The 13,872-nt window shown below is 39.8% G+C and overlaps 1 long non-coding RNA gene across 1 annotated transcript in view; it reads right to left on the reverse strand.

The window, feature by feature from the left end:
• Positions 1-6,309, reverse strand: part of LOC141996536 (uncharacterized) — a 63,078-nt gene extending 56,769 nt beyond the window's left edge. The window contains exon 1 of the long non-coding RNA XR_012641560.1: positions 6,163-6,309. This is a non-coding gene — a long non-coding RNA (uncharacterized LOC141996536). The remainder of the gene's footprint in view (positions 1-6,162) is intronic.
• Positions 6,310-13,872: the final 7,563 nt, after the last annotated feature.

The following is a 13,872-nucleotide window of genomic DNA, read 5'->3' on the forward strand; positions in this document are numbered from 1 at the left end:
CTTTGTATTCCTGGTATTTCTAAGGCAAGCAGAAAACAGTCTGAGGTGGTGAAGGCAGGACTTTTCAGGCCTTAAACATAAAGAAACAAACAAACAAAAAAGGACACCACCCTCCCCCGCCATTTGTTCCTTTGCAGGTCCCCCTTAAACAGATTGATTCTCCCTTCCCCCTACGAAAAGAAAATATGCTGTTTAAACAAACACCAGATGTTGCCTAAGCTTAGTGTATGTTAAGTGCATACTAAAAACATATGTTGTTTTCCTCTACCTTAGCCATATGCCCCCCCTACCCCATCCCTCACAATCACACACTTTGGTTCCAGTTTTTGTGTAATTTTAGATGTTCTGGTAACTGTGTGTGTGTGTGTGTACACGCGAGCTCTTCTCATTTTGTATATTTTTGGAAAATCCAAGAATGTTGATTGAATAATTCTAGAAAGTAAACAATGCAAATGTAAAGGTCTGGGAAACATACAGAAAAACAGAAATCAACCATTTTAAAAAACAAAACAAAAAAAAACCACCCTGTAACTGTAACAAGTGTAGGCCACATCTCTAAATATGGATTATTACATAATTGTTGGTTGTAGACCTGTTGGTACCTAGTTTAAAATGAAATTTTAGTTGTCTGCTTGTTGTTGCAATTTATGCTACACAAATGTCTATTTTTGATTTATGGTAACTTGGTCCAATTGTTCTAAATTACAACAATTCTGGTCTCAATTTTATTTTAAAATGTACTGAACTATACACTGCTGCTTCTGGATTCTAAACTGGATGTTCATTCCTGGTTGACACAAGCCGTGTGTTGTCATATGTTACTTACCTGTGTCAGAAGTATTAGAGCTAGAATATGGAACTCAGCAAATACCAGTTTTTAAGGACTGGCATGGAGGACTCCTGCTGCTATGTGTACACGTGGAAGAATAACCAAATGATCAAGGGGCAGAAGTTCACAGATCTGGGCAACCTTTTGTGTCTAACTCCAAAACTTACCCTACACTGATATTCCCACCTACTACATTGACTTTGGTAGGGTTACATGGGGTATAAAGCAGAATAGAAAAATGTGGCCTTGTCTAGTTAAATAATGTCACTTGTTGTGCAGTTAATGGGACTGTGCTAACTTGAAAGTCATTTGTAAAAATCATTCTCCCCCCACCACCCCCCTTAGTTATGAAACCGCTACGTGAATATTTTTCCCAGGTCAGCTTTGTAATTCTACTTGTTTTCAGAGACTAAGTCCAGGGCAGACTGAGAGGGCAGACTCCTGGCACCGGCATGATGACATCAACAGGCTCATATATTCCTCTGGGTGCCCTCCCTCTAGTTATTCTATAGGAAAAGTGTAAGGAGAACACCGGCTCCAATCTACGTGCTAGAGATGTGAGGTGAGTAAAGGAATTACACTGTCCTATCATCATCACACTGTTAATAGCGACAACACCCTTCACTGCACGCACACACACACACACACACACAAAATATGGAAATAATTTGTATTCTTTGGATAGCTGTCCATATTTAACACCAGGCTTTACTGAGCCATATCCATGTTCTGAATGAGTCACCATGATGTAGCTATGCAGCACGTATAGATGTATACCATGTAATTTGTATGCACTCAGCGTTAACAAAAGCTAGACAAAATAAACACAGGTTTACACTCTCTGTATGTCAAATGAAATGCTAACAGAAATTATTAACCATCCATTTTGGAAAGGAAGGCAGACCAAACCCCAACACCTCAGCAAGGACTAGCCACACACAAGTGTATAGCAAGCAGTGCAGTCTTAACAAAAAGCAAGGCCCTGTGTACTATGGGGAACTTTCAACCCAGACAATGGGAATCAAGCATGTGATTAAGTGCTCTGCTGAATCAGGGCCTGACTGGCGTACATAAGGCCTTGACAATCACATCACCATATTTGCTATATGTCTTTTATGAATAGTCTACAGCAGTGGCTCTCAACCTTTCCAGACTACTGTACTCTTCTCAGGAGTCTGATTTGTCTCACGTACCCCCAAGTTTCACCTAACTTAAAAATGACTTGCTTACAAAATCAGACATAAAAATACAAAAGTGTCACAGCAGACTGTTATTGAAAAATTGCTGACTTTCTCATTTTTACCATAGAATTATAAAATAAATCAATTGGAATACAAATATTGTACTTCCATTTCAGTATATGCTGCAGTATAAACAAGTCATTGTATGAAATTTTAGTTTACACTGACTTCACTAGTGCTTTTTATGTAGCCTGTTGTAAAACTAGGCAAATATCTAGATGAGTTGATGAACCCCCCGGAAGACCTCTGCGTACCCCTGGCTGAGAACCACTGGTCTATAGGACTTTCACCAGCTTCCTCATTAACAATGTATGGAATAATGCCTAGTTCTTATGTAGTGCTTTTCATCCATTGACCTCAAAGTGTTTTAAAAGGAGGCCAGTTTCATTATCCTTACCGGTATTCTTCAAAAAAATATCACATTGCCACCATCATTTATCTCATACTGCCATATGCTCAGCAATATGAAAAAACTAAGCTTTTAAGCACCACCTTACAAATTAAACACATACCTTCCATTAACGGTGAGACAAGAAAAGGTTGGTCAAGAAATTTGATGGGAACGGACTCGCCCATATCGTTTCCACGCAGATCAGTATTTGGCATGCAGAGAATGGATCACAGCCGCTCCAATGTTTTATTGTTTAATGCATGTTCATTTCTGATAGCAAAATTTAGGATTCAACCTGAACTGATTTGCACAATGCGACTCAGTTCATTTAGGCCTTGATCCTGCAAAAACTTAGCGTATGCCTAACTTTATACCATAGTTAATGCCACTAAAGTCAACAGACCTACTCACATTGGGCAGTGTTAAGCACATGTGTAATTAATTTCTTACAGAGGTCCTCTTTTTCATTTCCTGCCCCATGGGAACCAGACCTCTTTCCAGGGGTGTTTCCTCTCCATTTAATCACTTTTTGCACTTTGAAGCATAGTCCCCAGCTGTACAGTACTAGATGGCCTCCTGGAGGAAATTCCAGGTGCCGTTAGGGTCACATGCTGCACTGAAGAGGTTTCCTCAGATATTTGATTGGTGGGCCACCATTACATGCATGGAAACTGAAAATCCAGAACAGATTTTCCTTTACTTCTGATACAGCTGTAACACGTCTCACTCTATTGCAGACTTGATGGCCTGTGGCTTATCCTCCTCTTCCATGATTTACAGTCATCTTTTCTCTCTTTCACCATCTTTCTTCAGGTTCCTTTGAAGACCTAAAGGTGAATGGGCTCAAAGCCAGCCTTTGAATCCCAAGTAAGCTTCATTCGAATAAAGCCAGAATCAAAATACCTAGCGGTTTCTCAGATCTGCCTCTCAATTCTCATCCACATTTAATTCTGTGCTAAATTTGCTACATTCCACAGGAAACAAATAGAAATCCTGTGAAACCACTTTTTAAATCACCAGCCACAAAAATCTTTCATTCTTCCCTACTCCCAAAATGGGAAATTTCCCAACAAAATCAGTTTTGCTTGTGGCCCAGGATGGGCTAGATTCATAGAGTTTAAGGCCAGAAGGGCCTCTTGTATATCACAGACCATTAAATTTCAGCCAACTACCCCTAAAAACCCCAAAACTTGTTGGCATACAGCATATCATCTTTATTTGAAGACTTCAGGAGATAGAGAATCCACCGCTTCTCTAGGTAATTTTCGCCAATGATTAGTCACTAGCACTTGTAAACACTTTTGCCTAATTTCTAGTTTGAATTTGTCTGGCTTCAACTTCCAGTCATTGGTTCTTGTTATGCCTTCCTCCATGAGATTAAAGAGCCTGGTATTTCCTCCCTGTGAAGGTATTTATACCCTAATTAAATCACCTCAATCTTCTTCTTGATAAACCCTACAGGATTGAATCTCAGCATTGCAGTCCTCCTTTTCTTCTTTCAGCACTGTAAGCCATTTTCTCCAGACCACTGATAATTTTTGCAGCTCTTTTCTGCACCTTCCCCAGTTTTCAACAGTCTTTTAAAAATCTTTATACCACAACTGTACATGGTATTCTGGTATCTACCTCATGTTCTCACCAATACCACAAACAGCCATAGACTAGTGGCAGGTTTGAGGTCTGATGATTTGTGACCCATCAGGGCTATAAATTGGTGTGATACACACTGGAAAAAGGAAAGTCGTAGGCTTTCCAATAGGAACAGTACTTGCTTCTAGGCCTGATAGAGTCTCACATACCTGATCTTACAAATCACAGCATTATCATGGCATTGAACATTAAAGATTGTGAGGAACAGAAATACTATGATAATGTGGTCCATAGAGGTACTCTAAAATAGCTTATCTATCTTTAAGAGGGATCTCAAATATTAGTGGTCATTTCTTTCCACCATCAATACCTGGAGAATTAGATTCATGGTCCTAGGAAACCTACAAAGGGAGAAGTGTATTTAAAATATACCTAGCAGCTGTTTAAAACTCTCTAAAACATTTTAAAATAGTTCTTCTGCAAACTATATTGCCTGTAAATCATGCGTGATGGTCTAGTTTGGGGTGACATATTCATTTGAAACTCATGCTCATAAAACATATCTACCCCACCACAGCTATATGTAGAATTTCTATTACAATGAGAATTTCTTCCTTGGTTTCTTAGTCTCTTACTACTTTAGGACAATCAAGCCAGTGACTGGGTGGACCATAAAAAACTCAGCCCATCACCTCCAGATTTTCTCTTTCTTAATCTTATATCAACCCTGTTTTAGGGTGAATTGTGGCAGAAGAGTAAAGAAATCATTGTACAGCTAGGATATTATGTTCAGAGTTTCATACATATATATTATCCTGCATGAATCACTCCTTCTTTTGAGGTATAATAAAACTTTAAAGTATTGACTTTGAATGTGTCCAAATATATCCACTTCTTGTACAATTTTTCCTGTGGAAAAAAAGTAATGTGACAGGCCACTAACTGCAACACAAAGCTGCAAATTGGACAGGGAAGGAAGCTGTAGAATTCTCAAGATTTCTCCTAGGCAGTTTTTCAGGATCTGTCCTGTTTTGAAAAGATGCTTGACACAACATACATCTTTCGCTCACTCTCACAATCCATGAACGGACAAAATCCTAAATCCACCAAATAAGTCTCTCAGATCCAGAGCCTGCTGACTTGAGTAGTCTTTACTCACCTGAGTAGTCTGATTGATTTAAATTGATTTACGTAAAGTCTACCTATGAGACTCAAGATTTGCAGTTTTAGGCTTTTAATTTTGGCATCTCTGGTGAAGAAATGGACATGTTGCCCATCTTAGAGATAACATAAAAATCTGGTGAGAATTCTCTCTGCCAGAGTTTTAGCATCTGAAAATGTAGATATTGTCCTCAGTTAAGACAATAATGAAAGCACACAAGAGTTGGTGTAGCATAGGAGGGACATTTCAGTTTGTATTTACATTGACTTGATCATCTCACTGATTCTTTGTGCTTCCCCCATCGGTTCGTTTTATCCACCTGTTATCTATATAGTCACACTTAGAGTGTACGATCTTTGGGATAAGGAGTATTCATTCCTTTGTTACATGTTCGTACAGCACCTAACATTATGAGGCCCTGGCCTAGAGGCACTAATGTAATACAAATAATTATAATATTTATGACTATTCCAAATACTGGATCAATTTATAAAATCTTTGGAATCTTATAAAATCTTTGGTGAGCATCAGCCTGGATGTAATAGAACCAGTGCTAAAAGTCCTCTCGACCCTCCCCTTTTTTCACATACTTACTCCATTGTAGTACAGCAGATGTCAGGCTTTTTGGCATAAATTCTGCAGTTTAATTACAGAGGAACAGTTACATAACCAGCTATAATAGGCAGAGAACTGTATTTGTACTCTGAAAGGGGGCAAACAGGTATATCACAATATAAGAGATAGTGCTTTTGCTCTCCTCCTGGCTAGGTAGCCTAACTAATTTCCATTCCTTCCCATATCTGTAGGTACAGTACCTGATCTCTTTGGAAATCATTGTATCTTTATTAAAACAATGTAATGTAAGAGTTTTAAGCTTCTTTTTTACATTTCATTATAGGAAATGGCAAACATACAAATCACAAATGATATAAGATATTACTTTGCCTACCTGCTTTGTTAGTTGCAATGCATCAACATCCAGTTTGACATGTACTGTGGCAAATGGGAAAGTCTTATTTAGCACGCACATCGCCTCTTGCAGCATTGCTGAAGTGTTTGGGAACAAAAACTCCCTGCTGGCACACAGTGATAGGAGTTGACCAGCACATTCACCCTGCAAAACACTCGACACTCAGCTATTTCCCATTCAATGCAAGGCACACTTTTAACAGCTCAAAGACAACTTTTAAAGGAGCCCACAAAGGAATCTGTACTGAGAAATGCCATCCTTCAACATTAAGATCAACAACGCATGGGGACAAGTTAGCCAGGTATCACCCTTTCATGCTGCTATATTTTATGGCGCCTCAGGTGTCAGTGACACTGCAGTTTGAAAGTGGTTGAGAGCAGGGTTTACATTCATGGGAGAATGTTTAATCTCCAGATAACAAGTTAGCCTAAGGAAACAGAATTGTCTGCAAACAAACCACAATAGCTAAGCGGAAAGTGATGGACAGATGAAAGATGGGCTATGAGCTAGATGAAGTTTTCATACATCCGACGTGTCATTCGAGTATGTAGTGACATGGCCCGGGTCTTCCCTTCTGGTACAACTTGGCTTCCAACCATCCAGTCAATATCACACTGGCTCTTGCTGATCAGAAGTCAACAATATCTTTGGAAATAACAACAAGATGAAACATGACAGCAAGGAAACCTAGAGATTTTGTAGCCTTCCGCCATAAACTTCTCCACCTGCTGCATGAAGAAGCAAGAGAGAGTTTTACCATGCAACTGAAATGCTATGTAATGTTTAGTTACCATTGCACTTTGAAAACCAGCATTTCCTATTTTAAAAGAGTTACATAAATGGAGGCTTGACCCACGCACTTCAGAATGTAGCACTTTATGTAAACTTAACTCTGTTGGTTCAAATTAATCACCAAGTGAAAAGTTCTAATTAGTGCTGAGTGTTCAGATTTCAGCCTACTCAGCAGGGACTGAGCAATGCCTCTCATTCAATGATTAGTGAGTAAACAAAGTTGTGATCATCTCTCTTAAAAGCCCATACATAAATATGTCTATGGAAAGTGGTCTGGAAAACTCAAGCAGAAAGAGAAAGAAAGAATATAAAACAAAATTGTTTGGACATTCTTAAATCTTCTCTTTGCCGTTATCATAATAAACATGAATGTGCAACTTGATTTAAAAAAAAAAGTTAACTTAGAAAATAAAAGATAAATTTGAAGGACTAGATGGCTCAGAGAATTGACAAAGGCCAATTTAAAGAAGTCGGCTGTTTAAACATAAAACTTTAAATAAAAATATACATTATATACAATTTATTTTGAAATTTATGGAAAATTATATTGTGGAGGCTGGAAAGAAGCTGAGGTTAGGGGAAAAAAGACAAAAGCATCTCTAACCCATTAATTTTTCATTTAAACCTTTAGCAAAAAGCTACAACAGTTGCAGGATAACAGGGTTAGCAGCTGGGAGGAACATGAAAGACATACCTTGTTGCTGTCAGGTTTCTTTTTTTTTTTAATCTTAAGGTGACCAGCTCTACAAAGTCCATTCCCAGCAGCAGAAAATTTTCTTGGTTTCCTGAACCTAAAAAGGAAAAAAGTTTTTTTCCCCTTACAAAACTTTTTGATTTTTCAAAAGTTCCTTAAAAGTTTAAGAAATATGACTTTTCTTGCAAAATTCTCAATAAATAACCCTGACAATTTTGTGCTGTCCTCATCTGAAGCATCGACTTAAGGTTGTCTACACACAAAAGTTGTACTGCTTTAACCACACCAGTATAATTAAAGTGGTACAACCCTGACCCCCCTTAGTGTGGATGCAGTTATACTGATATAAAGGAGACTTATACTGGTACAGTTTATTCCCATAAGGAAAGGGGAATAAGATATATCAGTATAAGTCTCCTTTATACTGGTATAACTGCAACGTCATGAGGGGATGCACCAGTATAATTATATCAGTAAAAAAATCACAGCCCTAACTTAAATAGTTATACCGTGCCTAGAGACCCATATCAGAGATCAGGGCCTCACTGTGCTAAGTCCTGTAAACACTTAACACAAAAAGAGGGAGAAATGAAGAGAAGTTTGCATCCAGAGCCAGATTCTACACTACACTGGGGCCATATTATAATGATATCAGGAAGGGGTGTAGAAATACCCCAGCCCTAGAATCACCGTGTTCCTGTTCTGGGGCTGCTCTCAGTGGGTCCTAAGAGGTGCTTGTTCAGGGTAAAACACAGGTGGTACCAAGGTGCTTAAAGCCACTCTTGTTCCCAGGTATTTTTCTAAACCCAGAGAATATGGCTCCAATATATGGTAGTCCAAAGGCCTCTTGAGATGAGAGCTCAAGTGACAACACAGCTGGGGAGAGTTTTCACCATGACCATCCATTTACACTTACATAAAGGAATAGAAAGAGGAAGATGAGCTACTAACCAAACCTAGGTTTCAGAGTAACAGCCGTGTTAGTCTGTATTTGCAAAAAGAAAAGGAGTACTTGTGGCACCTTAGAGACTAACCAATTTATTTGAGCATAAGCTTTGTGTGTATATAATAAGATCTTCTAAACTTTCCACAGTATGCATCCGAGGATGAGAGCTGTAGCTCACGAAAGCTTATGCTCAAATAAATTGGTTAGTCTCTAAGGTGCCACAAGTACTCCTTTTCTTTTAACCAAACCGAAGATTTTATAGATAAACTCATCTTAAATACTGACACATTTATGAATTCACACATCAATTCCGAAAATGCTGATACTATAGACATGCTGTTTCTTTCAATATTTCTCTGTTCTCTTATAGCATTCTTATATATACATGCTTGCCCCAATAAGTGCCAGGTTACAGATAAGCTACCTGTCATTTATCACTTGCTCTCATTCTGTGAAGTAAATGTGCCAGCCCTCGCAGGAGCAGGGATCATGAAGGGAACAGACACCGGCTGCAGCCCCCTGAAGGAGTCCTGGTTGCCTAGGATCTCAAAGACAGCACACACCAGCTGCCTGCCTGTTACACCACCTTCCAAGAAGGTACATCATAACACTACCCTCCCATCACTGCTGGCCGTCCCTAGGCCTCCAACACCCCTGGGAACAATAGGAGGGAGAAGGAACTACGCCCTACATTGGGCTTGTGGCCAGATCCTATGCAGGGATGTAAGCGGCAGGGGAGAGGGAAAATCTCTTTGATACCCTCACATAGTCTGACTAGACCCTGGTCCATGTAACCTAATGTCTGGTAATAATCAAGTAAATTGCACATCTACATCAGCTTTTATCTGAAGATCTCCATTTAAAAGTGCTTTAAAAATACTGTGCTTTACATACTGTGCAAAAATTCTGTGGAAGTTTTACATCCATTGTAAACCCAGAGAAACTGTGGCATGGCAAAAAAAAAAAAAGGAGTACTTGTGGCACCTTAGAGACTAACCAATTTATTTGAGCATAAGCTTTCATGAGCTACAGCTCACTTCATGGGATGCATACTGTGGAAAGTGTAGAAGATCTTTTTATACACACAAAGCATGAAAAAATACCTCCCCCCCACTCTCCTGCTGGTAATAGCTTATCTAAAGTGATCACTCTCCTTACAATGTGTATGATAATCAAGGTGGGCCATTTCCAGCACAAATCCAGGTTTTCTCTCCCCCCCTCCCACACACAAACCCACTCTCCTGTTGAAAGAAGAAAAGGAGTACTTGTGGCACCTTAGAGACTAACCAATTTATTTGAGCATAAGCTTTCGTGAGCTACAGCTCACTTCATCGGATGCATACTGTGGAAACTGCAGAAGACATTATATACACAGAGACCATGAAACAATACCTCCTCCCACCCCACTCTCCTGCTGGTAATAGCTTATCTAAAGTGATCACTCTCCTTACAATGTGTATGATAATCAAGTTGGGCCATTTCCAGCACAAATCCAGGTTTTCTCACCCTCCGCCCCCCCCCCACACACACAAACTCACTCTCCTGCTGGTAATAGCCCATCCAAAGTGACCACTCTCTTTACAATGTGTATGATAATCAAGGTGGGCCATTTCCAGCATAAATCCAGGGTTTTTTTGTTTTTGTTTTTTCCAAAAACCACACACACAAACTCACTCTCCTGCTGGTAATAGCTTATCCAAAGTGACCATTCTCCTTACAATGTGTATGAAAATCAAGGTGGGCCATTTCCAGTACAAATCCAGGTTTTCTCACCCCCCCCCACACACACACAAACTCACTCTCCAGTAGAAAACCTGGATTTGTGCTGGAAATGGCCCACCTTGATTGTAGGGAGAGTGGTCACTTTGGATGAGCTATTACCAGCAGGAGAGTGAGTTTGTGTGTGTATGGGGGTGGGGGGGTGAGAAAACCTGGATTTGTGCTGGAAATGGCCCACCTTGATTATCATACACATTGTAGGGAGAGTGGTCACTTTGGATAAGCTATTACCAGCAGGAGAGTGAGTTTGTGTGTGTGTTGTTTTTTTTTTTTTGGGGGGGGGGGGGGGAGGGTGAGAAAACCTGGATTTGTACTGGAAATGGCCCACCTTGATTTTCATACACATTGTAAGGAGAGTGGTCACTTTGGATAAGCTATTACCAGCAGGAGAGTGAGTTTGTGTGTGTGGTTTTTGGAAAAAAAAAAGGGGGGGGGGGTGAGAAAACCTGGATTTCTGCTGGAAATGACCCAACTTGATTATCATACACATTGTAAAGAGAGTGGTCACTTTAGATAAGCTATTACCAGCAGGAGAGTGGGGTGGGAGGAGGTATTGTTTCATGGTCTCTGTGTATATAATGTCTTCTGCAGTTTCCACAGTATGCATCCGATGAAGTGAGCTGTAGCTCACGAAAGCTTATGCTCAAATAAATTGGTTAGTCTCTAAGGTGCCACAAGTACTCCTTTTCTTTTTGCGGATACAGACTAACACGGCTGTTACTCTAAAACTCTCCTGTTGGTAATAGCTTATCTAAAGTGACCACTCTCCTTACAATGTGTATGATAATCAAGGTGGGCCATTTCCAGCACAAATCCAGGGTTTAACAAGAACGTCTGGGGCGGGGGGGGGGCAGGAAAAAACAAGGGGAAATAGGTTACCTTGCATAATGACTTAGCCACTCCCAGTCTCTATTCAAGCCTAAGTTAATAGAGACTGGGAGTGGCTAAGTCATTATGCAAGGTAACCTATTTCCCCTTGTTTTTTCCTACCCCCCCCCCAGATGTTCTTGTTAAACCCTGGATTTGTGCTGGAAATGGCCCACCTTGATTATCATACACATTGTAAAGAGAGTGGTCACTTTGGATGGGCTATTACCAACAGGAGAGTGGGTTTGTGGTGGGGGGGCTGGGAGAGAAAACCTGGATTTGTGCTGGAGATGGCCCAACTTGATTATCATACACATTGTAAGGAGAGTGATCACTTTAGATAAGCTATTACCAGCAGGAGAGTGGGGTGGGGGGGAGGTATTTTTTCATGCTTTGTGTATACAAAAAGATCTTCTACACTTTCCTCAGTATGCATCCGATGAAGTGAGCTGTAGCTCACGAAAGCTTATGCTCAAATAAATTGGTTAGTCTTTAAGGTGCCACAAGTCCTCCTTTTCTTTTTGCGAATACAGACTAACACGGCTGTTACTCTGAAATGTGGCATGGCAGTTAAGGGTCAGATCTGCAGAAGTACTGAGCACCTACAGCTCTGACCAGGCCATAAATGATTTGCTCAAAGTCACACAATAGGCCAGAGGCAGAGCTAGGAATGAAACCACTGTCATACTGCTAGCCAATTTCTTGCTCTAACCACTAGACCTCACTTCTTTTGCAGTGTTTCAGTATTTAAAAAGCAACTATTTACCAGTGATAGGAAAACAGATGCTGGATGTTTTTGCATTTATTACATTAAAAAAGATCTTTAAAGTTTCTCCTTTAGTAACAACAACGAATTAAACTCATAAACAAAGCAAAGCTGTTTCTTCCTGATATAAAAACAACACAAAAAGCCCAAATTTCTTTTGAAGAGAGTAGTCCATGAGTCAGAGTTCTAGGGAACAAAGAGCTTAAGTTTCCATCCAAGGAAACTGAAGGAAATTTCTGTTTCCTACAGTAGCACATCAAACGTTTCACAGGATCTCTCTGGCCAGGCATGAATCCCTTTGACTTCAACAATGGTTTTGAAATACTCACACAGATGCGAATAACAATGAAAGAGCATGGTTCCTTCCTGGTGGGGAGAAAGAAAGGACTTTATCAGCAAGGGCCCTGCAACTGCTCTGAAGAGGACTGCAACAATATACTTGAGTATTTCTTTTGTTACACACAGCACAGTATAATGGACAATGACATCTCAATGAAGCACACTGGCAATGATTACGCCTCCTTTGAAAAGACAGGCACATGTGTATGGCAGAGATATAGCAAACCATTTAGAAAAATAACCTCTTCCCTCTGCTTAGGGCAGGTATTTTGCTATCTTTATACCACCTACCTTTTCCAGTGGCATGAGCACTTTGGACTACAGTGTCTGTCTTTCTGAACAAGCCTAGGAGGTATTCGGCTTACAGAGCATTGCTTAAATCGTTTAATAAAATATACTGGGAGGGGGGAGGAGAGACTTCTGTTTAAGACATTACCTATTCCTGCACCTTACTCTTCACACTGCAAGAGATCCATACTGGTACTCCAGAAAAAGAAAAGGAATTCACAGCTAAATGAACCAGTAAAACAGCCATTCTTAAACAGTCCAGGGAGCTTTTCCTCAGAGCCAGTCAGGCCATTGTAAGTGCTGGTGTTGGTGGGAAAGGTGGCTGCATAAGAAAGAGCAGCTTTCTATTACACAGTGCTGAGAAGAATGAATATTTGGAGAACCTCTGCAGTGATTAAAGATTTTTCAACAGGTCTGTTTAAATAAAATAAAAAACAAACCATTTTTCATGCTTTCCTTGACTATTTTGCAGAAAGAAAGAAGCAGCTTTCACACATGGAGGGGAAAATCCCAAACAAAAAGCCTGATTTTTGCCACAGATAGCTGTTTTCTTAGGGCAAATGAAAATGGAAAGACCTCTACCTTTTCAGGTCACCCTTACCACAGCTGAACATATTGTTGTGGAGTTCTCTCAGGTTAAATTTCAATATATTACTGTAAATCGACAAGTATAGTTGCAAACAATTTATAACTCAATGGAACACTCATCTGATAGAAATATAAGACTATAAACTATGCAGCTCAGGCTGTATTCCAGATATATTGCCCTGGTCCACAAAAGCAATGGTTGAGATCATTCAAATTACTCACGTGCTTTAAATTAAGCATGTGCTTAAGTGCTTTGCTGGCTTGGGGCCATAAATATGAAATCCCTGCCTTGAGGAGCTTATAGTGCTGTACTGTGATATTCAGAAAATACAAACAATGGGAAATACAAGAGAAATTATACTAATATGAGTCAGAGTAGCAGCCGTGTTAGTCTGTATTCGCAAAAAGAAAAGGAGGACTTGTGGCACCTTAGAGACTAACAAATTTATTTGAGCATAAGCTTTTGTGAGCTACAGCTCACTTCAGAAAGCTTATGCTCAAATAAATTTGTTAGTCTCTAAGGTGCCACAAGTACTCCTTTTCTTTTTACTAATATGTGTGTACAGAAATGAAACTGTGAAAGCAAGAAAGAAAGTGTGAGCTATATGTCACCGGAAGGCTTATGCTGAA

The sequence above is a fragment of the Natator depressus genome, chromosome 12 (assembly GCF_965152275.1).
Source record: "Natator depressus isolate rNatDep1 chromosome 12, rNatDep2.hap1, whole genome shotgun sequence".
In the NCBI taxonomy this organism is placed as follows: domain Eukaryota; kingdom Metazoa; phylum Chordata; order Testudines; family Cheloniidae; genus Natator; species Natator depressus.